Source organism: Camellia sinensis, chromosome 6 (genome assembly GCF_055761805.1).
Source record: "Camellia sinensis isolate YWXY chromosome 6, ASM5576180v1, whole genome shotgun sequence".
In the NCBI taxonomy this organism is placed as follows: Eukaryota; Viridiplantae; Streptophyta; class Magnoliopsida; order Ericales; family Theaceae; genus Camellia; species Camellia sinensis.
The window spans coordinates 22,079,439-22,093,090 of record NC_138966.1 but is presented as its reverse complement, the minus strand read 5'-3'; positions in this window follow the sequence as shown (position 1 = coordinate 22,093,090).

Sequence of the window (13,652 nt, the reverse complement as noted above, 5' to 3'; positions counted from 1 at the left end):
AATGCATGCAAACTACAATGCAATATCTACAAATATGCAATGGAGCGGATATTTACAAATATGCATGACAATGTAGTACGATGCGACCTACTGGGGAAAATGCAATGGATGCATGCAAGCTACAATGGAAATGCATGACAATGCACTATGATTGTTTTTTTGTTGTTTTTTTTGAGATGCACATGATGCAAGTGCGGCACGCGTGCCATACGGAATGTAAGGTGATACGAATGAGACACGTATGCCTCATAAGGTGCAAAAATGATATGAAGGAAGATTTTGACAATTGGACTTATACGCTACGCGAAGCCGGTTTGTGTTCAAAACAATGCAATGTACTAACAAGTACAAGTGAAATGCGTAAGATAGCGCGAATGGATACATGCAAGATGCAAGCGAGGTGCACAAAACAGTGCGATGCGCAAAACAACGCGATTGAAATACAATACACAAAACAGTGCGTTAATTCGAATTGCACAAAACAGTGCGACTATTTGAAATGCACAAAACAGTGCGACGGTTTGAAATGCACAAAACAGTGCGATGATTTGAAATGCACAAAACAGTGCGACGCGCAAAATAGCGCGAGCAATAAACTGCACAAAACAGTGCGATTGATATGCGATATACATGGGGCAACTTTTTGGACCTTTGTAAAAGTCAAAAGGATACGAAAAGGATACACCTTGCATGGGTTGGAGTGCTACGCACGGCAGATGTAGTCCGAAGTCAGAACGGAGGCCGGTTGACCGTCAGGAATGCACTTTCTTGCACTTTCTTGAGCTATGAAGACCAAAAACTCCTCACATGGCCTAAACAAGGCTGTGGGAACATCACCGGCCGGGAGGGGAGGCCACCGGCTGAAAAACAATTACATCGGCACAAAAAAGTGCCGGCCGGCACAAAACATTACCGACCGGCAAACAGTTGCTGAGTCGGGGCAGATTCGACTTTTCACTCTGGGCATTATAAAATAGGGTTTCAAAACCCTATTCCTCACTTCTCCACTGCCGAAAACTCTTGCCCTCTCTCTCTAGAGTGTTTTTCTTTCATTTTTCGTCCATTTCTTCGCGTTCTACGCCTGTTTCGTCGTCGATTCGCGATTTTCTTCGCGTTTCGGACATTTTCAACCGATCACATTTTTGTTTCGGTGCCTCGTTTGGCGTTCCCGCCTTTTCGGGGTTTGTTCCCCTTGTTTTCCTCTTCATTTCCGCGCCTTTTCACATTCCGGCCTTCCCGGCCATTCTCGACCCTCTCGGGAGTCGACTTTTTGGTTGACTCTTCGTATTCCGGCCCGGTTTTCCTTCCTCCGGCCATTTTCTCATCATTTTCGATATGGCGGACGACATTCCACGTGGCGGGACTCCCCCGGACCACGAGATGGATCCCGGGGTCGAGCTCTTACCGTTGAGCAAGCGCCCGTTCGACCCGGCGACCTACCGGCCGGCGATCCATGTTCTGCCCCCCGACGGCTTGCGTCAGTTCCGGAGCTTCGAGAGGCACGTGGCACCTGAGCTACTACTGCACGAGCCTACCTCCCACCTTTCATTCGGCACTTCCGAGGTAATTCTTTGTCTTCTGCTTTACTTTCCGCAATGTAGGATACAAAACTGTCATAGTTAGTTGTACTCTTTAATTGCTTGAATCTGACATGCTGTAGACTGTAGTTGACTGTAAACATACATACAACTGATATCTGCTTGAGACTGACACATGCACACACACTGCACTAGCCCTGAATCACTCAAACACACTGCACTCACTGTATTCTACTGCATACACACTGGCACCCAGTATTTGTCCGAATCTGTTAAATTTGCACACATGCTATATCTGTTCGGAAACACCCAAACACGCTGACATATCACACGTATTTCACTGCAAGCACACCGGCACCCGGTATTTGCCTGAATCTTGTCAAACTTGCACACATGCTTTATCTGCTTTTTCAAAACTGCATTTTGAATGTTGTCTTGCAATTGTTATTTTCTGTTTGCAGGAGGGTTCCCATACCATCCGTGGGTATAGGAATACTGGTGCTCAGGAGTGGTACGGTGAGCTCCCTGATGCAGTCCGGCGCATCGTGGATCGAGCGGGTTTCGGCGCCTTCTGCCGAGGACTATCTAGGCTCTCCACTTGCAGGCCTCTCCTTGCCGCTCTGGCGGAGAGGTGGTGGGACACCACCGACTCTTTTCACTTCTCTGCTGCAGGGGATATGACGATGACCCCTCATGATTTCTCGATGCTCACAGGCATCGGGGTGGGGGGTGATCCGATCCCTTTTGACATCGCGATGGATGAGTGGACCGCCGCTCAGGTCCATCTACTGGGGGAGGCGCCACCCCTAGCTCGCCCAGGTTTCGTTCGATATTCCTGGTTTGAGGTCCAGTTTCGGGTCCAGCCCGTGTTGGAGGAGGAGGCGGAGATGACCCTGGAGGACGTGGAGAGGTATGCTCGCGGCTTCCTCATGTTCCTGTTCGGGACGACCATCTTCGCCGATCGGGCGAACACCGTGCCTCTCTGCCTTCTCAGCGCACTGGTGGACGTCCGGGACATTCTGCACTATGACTGGGGCGGCGCTGCTCTGGCCACCCTTTATGGATATATGAGCTCGGCTTTGCGCGGCAGCGGCCAGCTACTCGGAGGCTACTGGCGGGCTTGGGAGGTACATTTCTTCTCCGCTTTTTTCATTTCTGTCTCGTACTTTCTGTACTCTGTACACTGCACACACTGCAGTCTGCTCTACACCTGCTGTATACTGTACACACGGCACACACATACATTCTGCTTTACACTGACTGCACACGGCTCACACTGTACACTGCACACAATACACTGCACAACACACGGCTCTGCCATTTCTGCTTTATTCTGCATTCTGCTTCAACTGATAAATGCACTGGTATTTACCTTGCAGTTGTGGGTTTACGCCTATTTTCCTAGGCTTGCTCCTGTGCCAGTTGCGGAGACTCCCCTGGCCGTCCCCTTCTCGAGTCGCTTCGACGGGAGATGCACCCGGCGACCACGGGAGACATTCGGCTTCTTCCGCCGATACTTCGACACCATTACCCCTGCCGAGGTATGTTTTACTTACAGTTCATTTAAGCTTCGCTTTTCCACTGTATATTTTCAAAACAGTAGATAACAAACTGTCTGTCACTTTCAGATCACATGGCGGCCGTGGGCTCCCTTGCCGGCGGCGATGCGAGATCGGTTCCCTGGTGCAGAGGAGACCTCGCGTTTCCGGATTTTGCTTGAGGGCCCGGTCTGTCGGGCTTGGTACCTGGGGGAGCGTTTTCTACGCCAGACCCTAGGGTTACCTGAGCAGATAGTCCCGGTTCCCCCTCCTGCAGATATGAGGGAGACCGAGGGGCTCACGACTGAGCAGATGGATGACTACACCATCGGCTGGGAGGAGGCCGGCTTCAGAGGTACCGGAGACTATCAGGAGTACGTGCGGACGTACCTGATGCGACCTTTGAGCGGCCGTCGAGCAGAGGGGGCCAGGCTTGTGGCATCGGTGGCTGGGGCCGGAGCGGGAGTTGGAGTAGGGGCTGCGAGAAGGGCCCGGGTCCGTGGCAGGAGCGGAGTGCAGGGAGGACGGGGAGCTGGCTGGCCTGCCCTGCCCGCTGTACTGACTTTCCAGGGGCAGGGTGGGTCGACCTATCAGATCCCCTTCGCCCCTCCACCGGCTGGTCACGAGTTCATCGACATCCCCGACTTACCTCCGGTATGTTCTACTGCATTTTGTACAGTTATTCATTTCAGTTTACTTGATATTCCACAAAATATTGATGCATCTGATACTTTTGCAGGCTTCTTCTGGGTACACCCGTCAGTCGTTGGCGATGAATGCCTCGATGATGGGGATGCTCCAGCGGACTTTTGATCTCCTAGCCCTCTACAGCATACCGGTATGTCCTTCTGACACTGGCCTCAAACCATTCATACACTGATTCACATAATCTGATGCACGGCATGACACCTGATACACTGATCTCACAGTACCTGAACACTGCATACACTGCATTCTGCACTGTTAAACTGCCCACGGCATTCTCATACTGTACTCATATACTGCATTCTGCACTGTTAAACTGCTCACGGCATTCATACACTATACTCGGCATTGCATTCTGCACTGATAAACTGCTCACGGCATTCTCACACTGTACTTATACACTGTATTCTGCACTGATAAACTGTCTACAGTATACTGATGCATTTCCCTTTTGTGTACTTTTTCAGCCTCCTTTCCAGATTCCCATGGCAGGAGGTGCTCCAGCTGGGCCTTCTGTCCCTGCCCGGGGGAGAGATGAGGAGGGCCGGATATTTCCCCGTACCAGGGGAGGGCGTACTCATGTCGGGAGTAGCTCGTGAGCTCCAGTCCCGGACGATGATGATGATGATGAGGAGTCAGAGGCGGAGGCAGAGGCGGAGTTAGAGTCATCAGAGGAGGAGACCGGAGGCGGTTCTAGCTCAGGCTCTGATGACGACGCTGATGATGCTCCTGGACCCTCGTCCAGGAAGAGGACTAGGGCGGACTGACGGCCCCCCGGAGTGCTTGACACAGATGCAGATTTTTGCTATCTTCTTCTTCTTTGTACTTTTCCTTTTGTTGGTAGTTAGATTACCTTGTACTGCCGCAGGCAGATTTTTGTTTTCTTCAAAACTTTGTACTTGAAAAAGATTATGAAATGAACAGATTTTTGCTTAAAAAAGTGTTACATTTACATATCTCATGTATTGCATCGCATCTCATCATGTTACACCTCAATGTAAATGAAATTGATTGGTTGTCTGAAAATTGAACACTTGCACTGTAATAATCAGATAACTAAACAGCCAACGGCAAAATAACCCAAGCAACCCACTGCCTGATTTTGGACACATAGCTCTTACTCTGTTGGGGGATTAATCTGCATACAGCCCATAACACAGCATTCGATTCATTCTGCACACGGCAAATTCTGAACAAACGGCCCAATCTAACAGGACGGACCTCAAAGATGGAACCGGTTGGAGTTGAAACACGTTCAAATGTAGAGAATGGCACAGCATTCTGAGCATAAATGATTTTTGAAATTGAATGAGGGTTTTTCAAACCGGGATATCGAGCCTACAACTGAACACAGCAGGGAGGACTCAAATAAAAAGGTACACGACCTAACACAACGAGACACGCTCGGAAAAGACCTAAAACAAAGGTTGAGGTAAACAAAACCGAAGACACGACATACAGACGCGTTAGCGAAGATGGGGGACCTCGGACCACGAGGAGCCAGTTTCTCTAGGCATTGTTTCCCACCCTTTCTGATTTGTGATTCTCACATCACTCGGCTCTCGAGCTCGGATTTTTTCTCAAAAACCCTTTTCCTCACTTTTCTCTCAACTTACACCTCTCTATTCTTCATTCTCTCATTTTCCATCCCTCCCCGGGGTGATTGATGGATAAATAGAAAGTTGCGGGTTCATGCTCAACACCGTTAGCTCACAGCCATTTCTTCCGACGGGTAGAGCGCTCTTCTGGCAAGTACGTCGATGACGGGGGAGAGACAGAACGCCTGGCTCAACTGTGCCCCTAGTTCATCATTTTAACCATTCTTTGTTTTTTGCTTTCTACTAAAACAATTTTGATCAAAATGAGAGTCGGATTAACGTACTTGTCCGATTTTTGATTTGAAAAGCATGCAAGTCAGGCTGCAAGTACTGAAAATTTTCTTTTTTTGGGTCCAAGACAATGGTCCAGTTTTGGAAAATGGAATAGTTTGCGAGAAAATAGTCAACCTCAGTAAAAATTTTCAAAAACTATTTTTCAAACAGTCAATGCTCAACGGGCATGGAACTTACTCTTCGAGATGCGCAACCTTGGATCGGAGGCAATGGAAAATTGCCCCTGGTTTGAAGGGGGTGGGAGGCAACGGAAAGTTGCCCCTGGTTTGAATGGCGTCTCACGATGGCTCATGGCAACGAAAAGTTGCCCCTTGTTTGGGATGGTGCCGCAGCAATCTGTAAACAGTCTTCATTGGCGATGGTCGAACTCTCAGACACAGAGATGACAAAGACGGTCACAACACATATATGGACACAATCACCTTGAAGGGTGTCGGCCACTGGACTTTGGGATGAAATCGAAACCATTGCATGGACTGAGACGCTATGAAAGCGTTGGGGGGCTGGACTTCATGATAAAGTTGCCTACATATCCCAAACATGGGAATCAAGCCTTACGTAGTTCCGGTTAAGGTACACTCGGGTATTTTAACCTTCACTTTTCAGGCTCTAATTTTTGCCAAGGTGCCCGACGCGGGTTTTCGACCTTGCGAGCTTCTCTTCATTTTCTATTTCTTTTTTCTTTCCTTTTTTTTTTGCTCTTCCTTTTTTCTCTCTTCTTTTTTTCTTTTCATTTCTTTTCTTTTCTTTTTTGTCTTTTTTGTATTTTTCTCTTGCTCTAACTTTTGCCTGGGTCGCCCTTCCGGGTTTTCGGCCCAGCGAGCCTCTCAAAGGGTAAAAGTGTAGCAAGTCCATGCCAAATGGTTTTTTGAAGTGAAGCCCCTCTGTATCTAAGAGAAAGGCTGTTGCAATGATTTATAGAAGAATCCATCCCGGTTACTTCACAAGCTGCTTCTGGCGAGATCTACTTCTTCCGATTCGGCTTTGGTGCCTCTTGCTCAAGGACTGTTTCGAAACTGGCCATACAGACCTTTCATGGCGTTTGTCCGTTGAACTTTCTGAATGTTCTGAACGGGTTCGAAGTCGGAAAACAAACGGGTTGAATCTTGAGGCTGAGAGCGATCCTAGGCTGCGCGACGACAAGAGGGATTCTACACAAGTCTTCACAGGGCCGCGTAAAACATTTGCTTTTGAAAGTTTTTATGAAAGCGACAAATCGCTCGCGCCGAAGATAGTGTGGAACCAATCTGGATCAGGCCAGGATCCTTCTCAGTACTCACGCCGACAAACATGATTTCACTCATTAAAAGGCTTAGCACGCCTCTCTTTCTCTCAAAATGATCAAAATTTCGCAAAACCCGAGGAATTCCTTCCTCTTCGTTTTTATCACCGCAGTGTTCAAAAGGTTTGTTTTTTGGAAAACTTAGGTTAACGCAATGAGTTTGGCGCTCAGGGGAGCAGGCGAGATGTACTGTCAGCCCAATCCAATTCTCTGGCACTTATGCTGAAAGCAAGCATGAAGTTGAGATAGCAACAGCTGTTTTGTTCGGATTTGATGGTGCAACTGGCCCCTCGGCAGAAACAGACTCAAAATAAAAAACAGATAATTACAAGACAAAACGGTGTTCGGGACAACAACCCCAGAATCACCTGGTATTATATACAAAGGGGACTGACTCGATACAACAAAACAGACCCTTAAGCAAAAGACTGACTCAAGACAAAGAGACAGACTCAAAACAAAAGACTGGCTCTTTATCCAAGCTAGGATTTACAAAACTCGGTTTCACCGATGCTCAAAAATGCGTGCCAGACGCTTCATCCAAAATATACCAAATGTTGCCCGCAGGCGGTCCACTTCACATACTCGCAGTATCTGAGCCCTCGAAATCCAACAACTGGGTGGTAACTGGCTTGGCTGAGGCGGGTGGAAGGATAACCTTGTTATCGATCAAATCCTGCACTTCATGACGAAGGCGGGAACATCCATTGGTATTGTGACCGGACTGTTGGTGGTACGTGCAGTACAAGGTAGCATCGTGCGTGGCGGGGAGATTCTTCGGGAGTGGCCGGGGCTCCAAAGGTTTAAGATGCCCATTCTTCGCCAATATTAGCAATGCCCTAGACAAAGGCATGTGGAGGTCGTGAAAGACCCTGCGCCCTCGGGGCAGGTACTTTGAAGTTTGGGGATTCTTGCTAGATGCGCTAGCGAAAGGATCGGCTGGCGCTGCCTTGGCTTTTTGAACCTTTCCCGGTGCAGGGTTGGGAACTACAGGCATTGTCTGGGCATGACGGGGCCCATCCCGATTTTCTTCCTGGCTTGAACTGCCTTTGATCGGAGCAGGGAAAGCATCATCCACAGCTTTGATCACGATCGCAGATGTTTGTTGCTTGTTCATCCCTCTGGCTTTCAGAGCCTCGACTGCCCACAGCAGTTATTCAATAGGGTCGGCGTCTACCTTTGCCTTGTCTTTTCCTCTGGCCTCAGCGTGATCAAGGGTCTGGATCGGTGCTGGCATGTCGCGGCTGTAGCTGGAAGCCACCTCTGGCTGGCTGAGCTCTATCACAATCCGCCCCAGTAGCGGGGGCTCCTGTGGTACGAAATTCCCGGCATACGGCGCCGTTGGCGGTGAAGCCGACATTCCATAGGCTAGATCGGCCACGGACCTCTGGAGGTCCCCTATCATTCCCATCAATTCAAAGGTGGTGGGCTCACGAGCCTGATATAACTGGGGAGCCCAAACCGGGTGCACAACGGGCGACCTGGGTGGGTGTGACATACTGATGCTGGCCTCACTCTGCGGAGCGGTCCCCTGCTCCAATGCAGCCGTCATAACCATAACTTCTTCTGAATTTTGTGCCGCCATAAATCCTGCCTCAGCAAAGGGGAGACACTGGCTATTCTGTATCAACTCTGCCACTCTCTGAACTGAAAGGAAAAACAGGCAGCATTTCAGTCCAAACTGATCAAACACGGGCCTAGCCAAACAACTGTACCCTACTGCTGATCACTGTTCCCAGATTTCTGTTCCCAAAATACTGAATCTGATACCCGCGGATAACTGATTCCTGATAACTGATTCTCAACAATACTGATTCTGGTGCCCTTGGGCCCGATACTCAAACTCGCAAACTGGTATATGCGTTCCTGTAGAGATACATTCTAAAAGCACATAGCAAGTAAAGAGAGCTCAATCACCCCTATGTTGGGGTTGGGTTTCCCTGTCCTATTTTGTTAGGAACTAGGGTTTCACTACGCACGCAGCGGTTTCAAACAACCTATCGGGTAAGCAACCTGTCCTAGTTTGGAATGGTCACTACGGATTTCGAATATGCACTAGGTCAAATGGTCAAAAGGGGTGCCCCGGTAAACCGGGGTTTGTGTTCCCATGCTGCCAGAGCCCATAGCCGGTCAGCCTTATGGACATGCCTTGACAAGGCAAGCCTCCAGCAAACCGTTCAGGAATGGCAGACGGCAAACACTGTGTTCCTAGGCGCACCAATACACATGCAATGCAAAGAAACACATAAGAGAAATCAAAACAGGATATCATGAGTTCGAGTCAAGCTCTCTAAACTCCCCAGCAGAGTCGCCAGAAACTGTAGACGTCCCCGAACGCCCCGGGAGGGTGAGTCCCGTTCTGTTCATTTGTGGGGTCACTACAGCTCGGACTCTCAAATTGTGTTACGGTTCTTAATCTGAACCAAAGAGTCCAAATCTGGCAAATCGTTTTGAGAAACAGATTTTTAAAAAAGTAGTGCCAAACATGGACTGCTTTGCCAGATACAGAGTCGCCACCTAAATATTTTTTAAAATGGGGAAATTTAGGAAACCCTGACTCGGTACCGAAGGCCACATGTCCGTCATCACCGAAGTTGTCTCGGCTCGGGAGCTTGGGTACGATCGGGGAAGGTCAGCTATGAGCACCCCCTTTCGCCCGGTCCGAAGACCGGCCTCTACTAACCATGATATCCGATTTTGAAAACGCTATGTGTTCTTAAACCAATTATTAGCCTAGCGTTTACTATGTTATGCGCGCAGTAAACAAGTATAGACTAGATTGCCTAATTTGGAAAGGAACATTGCATTCCGTTTGTTTTGAAAATGCTTTGGAATTTACTACTCGCAAGTAGGCTAAAACACGGATTTCAATGAGTTCTTCCAACTCAAACAATCCAACCTTCACCCACAGGCATCCAAGCAGTTTATAACACATAAGCATCTAGCCACATGTTAAGCATGCTGACATGGCAACATTTACACTCATGCGATATGCTAAAGCGGAAATACTTACATCGTACTCCGTGCCAAAACAGTAAACTAGTTAGCAAACATGCGTGTCCTAGTTCATGTTAAATTGCCTAATGCAACACATACAGGATGCAATTAGATAGGCTCGGCTAACCTAAACATGGCATATGAAATGCGATCAACTATCACATATTCAATTTTTGAAGTACACATGCAGTTAGCGTGATGTACCGAGCCTAATGCATGCAATACAAATGCATGGATGCACACATGCATAGCATAAGGTATGCTAAATTAAACGTGCCCTAATCTACCATCATAAGCAGGTAAATAAAAGGGAAGAAAGACGTGAGGTTGGAAGACATACACACACTCACGCACACTTATTACATATTTGCCCTCGCTCGGAGGGACCAAATAAATATTACAAATTAATTAACTACGCAAGCTAATTAAATATTACAAATTGCCTAATCAACTAAGTAAATTAACTAAAACTAAGAAAACAGGGAAAACGCCTCGGGAAACGCGCCGCCATGCGTAGGCTGCCTCTGTTTTCCTTCCTTCACTCCTCTGGAGGCTGTCAAAACCTCAGGACTGCATCCCTGGACACTGGGGAGTGCCACCGGCTGAGTGGAATTACCACCGGCAGTGTAATGTGCCGACCGGCAACAATTCCTCTGCCGACAGCTTCATTTTGTGCCGATGGCCACACATCAATCTCTCCCCCCTAGTTTAGTTTTCTTTTTTATTTTTTGTATTTTTGCTTTCAACACTTCTGATGTAACCGGGTTCTGTCCCCACCTTTTGTAATGATTTTCTTGTTAATGAAAAATTCAAATTTTGCCAAGTGTTTGCACGGTAGTCATCAATTCCATCTTCAGCAAAATATCTCGGTATAAATCATTGTTTGAACAGAACGCGTCGTCAACCGGAATTCATAACTTGGTTGAAGTACTTAAGCAGAACAAAACAAATTTGTAAAACGGAATAACCAGCCCGGTTGGTAATAACAAAGTTAAACAAATCATCAACACTTCCAACCGCAGTACATCATCTCGGATGGGTATCCGAAGTTGGCCGAGACACCAACTCTTCTAACCGGAGTACATCATCCCGGTTGGGAATCCGAAGTTGGACAAGACACCAACTCTTCCAACCGGAGTACATTATCTCGGTTGGGAATCCGAAGTTGGACAAGACACCAACTCTTCCAACCAGAGTACATTATCTCGGTTAGGAATCCGAAATTGGACAAGACACCAACTCTTCCAACCGGAGTACATCATCTCGGTTGGGAATCCGAAGTTGGACAAGACACCAACTCTTCCAACCGGAGTACATCATCTCGGTTGGGAATCCGAAGTTGGACAAGACACCAACTCTTCCAACCGGAGTACATTATCTCGGTCCTTAACATTAAAACAACAGTCTAAGTGATAAAGCAAAATTACTTCTATAAATTGACAAAAAGAATTACATGCTGTGGTGCAAGCCAAAAAATTTCTTTGCACAAGAAAAGAAAGCAAAAGCTTAAAAATAATACAGTTTTAAGTTGACCGCATTCCATGGCCGGGGTATTGTTCTTCCCTTTAAATCCTCCAAGTGGTAAGCCCCCTTGCCCGCCAGACCGGTGATCTTGTAGGGTCCTTCCCAATTTGCCCCTAGTTTGCCTTCTCCTGGCACCAGGGTGTTGCCCATAATCTTCCTCAAAACCCAATCACCAACTTTGAACGGTCTGGGGTGCACCGTCTTGTTATACTTCTTTGAGAGCTCTTGTTGGTAGGCGGCCACATGGATGAGGGCCTTCTCCCGACGTTCTTCCACAAGGTCCAGCTCCAAGGCAATAGCCTCGGCGTTCAGCTCAGGCTCAAAACTGTCACTTCTAAGGGTGGGCATTCCAACTTCCAAGGGTATGACCGCCTCCATGCCGTAAGCCAAAGCAAATGGGGTTTCCCCGGTAGATCGCCGCGGGGTTGTTCGGTATGCCCAAAGGACGCTAGGCAATTCCTCAGCCCATTTTCCCTTTGCTTTCTCCAGCCGTTTCTTCAACCCATCCAGTATAGTCTTGTTTGATGCCTCGGCTTGACCATTGGACTGCTGGTAAGCCGGGGTGGAGTTGTAGAATTCTATCTTCAAATCTTCACAAAATCTTCTGAATAGGCGACCGTCAAACTGGGTGCCGTTGTCAGAGATCAAAATCTTGGGGATGCCAAACCGTGTGACCACGTTCTGCCAGACAAACCGTTTCACGTCTTTCTCTTTAATGGTTGCCAAGGGCTCAGCTTCAACCCATTTCGTAAAGTAATCTGTGGCCGCAATAAAGAATTTTCGGTTGCCCGGTGCTGTTGGCAGTGGCCCCACTATATCTAGCCCCCACATGGCGAAGGGCCAAGGACTGGTAAGGGGAAGAAGTTCCCTAGCAGGCTGATGGATCTGATGGGCGAATTTCTGGCATTTTTCGCACTTGCAGACGTACTTTTGTGCGTCGGCTTGCATGCACGGCCACCAGTATCCCTGCGAAATAGCTCGGTATGCCAAAGACCTGCCCCCTATGTGGCTGTCACAAATGCCTTCGTGAATTTCGAACAAGAAGGCCTCCACACTATTCGGGTGCACGCACTTTAGATAAGGACCAGTGAAGGACTTCTTATACAACGCGCCAGATGGAGAGAGCCAAAACCGCTCTGACTTCACCCGAATTTTGTGTGCTTCTTTCTTGTCAGTTGGTAGAGTCCGGTCTCTGAGGAATAAGATCAAGGGTTCCATCCAGGAAGGACCCAGAGCGGCGCAGAGTACATCCGTCTGCCCGGCGTGTTCAATGCTTGGCCGTGGAAGAAAGTCAATTAACAGGGGGTTTGGAGACGTTCTATCTACCATGGAAGCGAGGCCGGCCAGCTCATCAGCTCGGCTGTTTTCTTCGTGGCCAATCTGTTGGACTCGGATTGCCTCAAACTGCTTGATGTGTTCCCTGACCAGAGCTTGGTACTTTGCCATCCTGTCGTCCTTGGCTTCGTAAATCCCAGAGACTTGGTTAACCACAAGCTGGGAATCACTGTACACCAGGAGCTCGGCAGCCTTTATTTGAATTGCGCTCTTGAGCCCGGCGAGAAGTGCCTCGTACTCAGCCTCGTTGTTAGATGCTGGGAAGCCGAGCGTGATAGAATGTTCAATGGTTAGGCCATCCGGGGAGATAAGAACGATACCTAGGCCGGCACCATGACGGTTGGACGCTCCATCAACAAAAAGCTTCCACATTTCTCCCACAAAAAGCTTTCAGCAGTCTGATGGGTCCGGAGAGTTGCGAAGGGCAATGGGATCACAACTGCTCGGCTGTGCGGTTTCATGTTCCATGTAAACCGGTTCCAATTCAGTCCCTCTTGGTGATTCGGCTCCGGACTCAGCAAGTTTTGGAATGCTCAAGTCCGTGGGCGAATCATCAGGTTGCGGTGGTAAGCCGGCCGCAGGGTCTGAGCTGTGTGGATCCATTCCTTCCCCCCTTGATGATTCAACACCGGACTCGGAAAGTTGATCTGTAATGCTCAAGTCCGTAGGCGAATCATCAGGTTCTGAGCGGTGTGGTTCAATTTCTTTCCCCCTTGGTGATGCGGGACCGGACAGAGTGGATGGGTTGGTAATACACAACTCTGTCATGGCATCACCGGGTGGTGTAGCCATGAAATCTGAGGGTGCTTCACAGGTGAGCGCAAACTCCGCGTCGCTACTT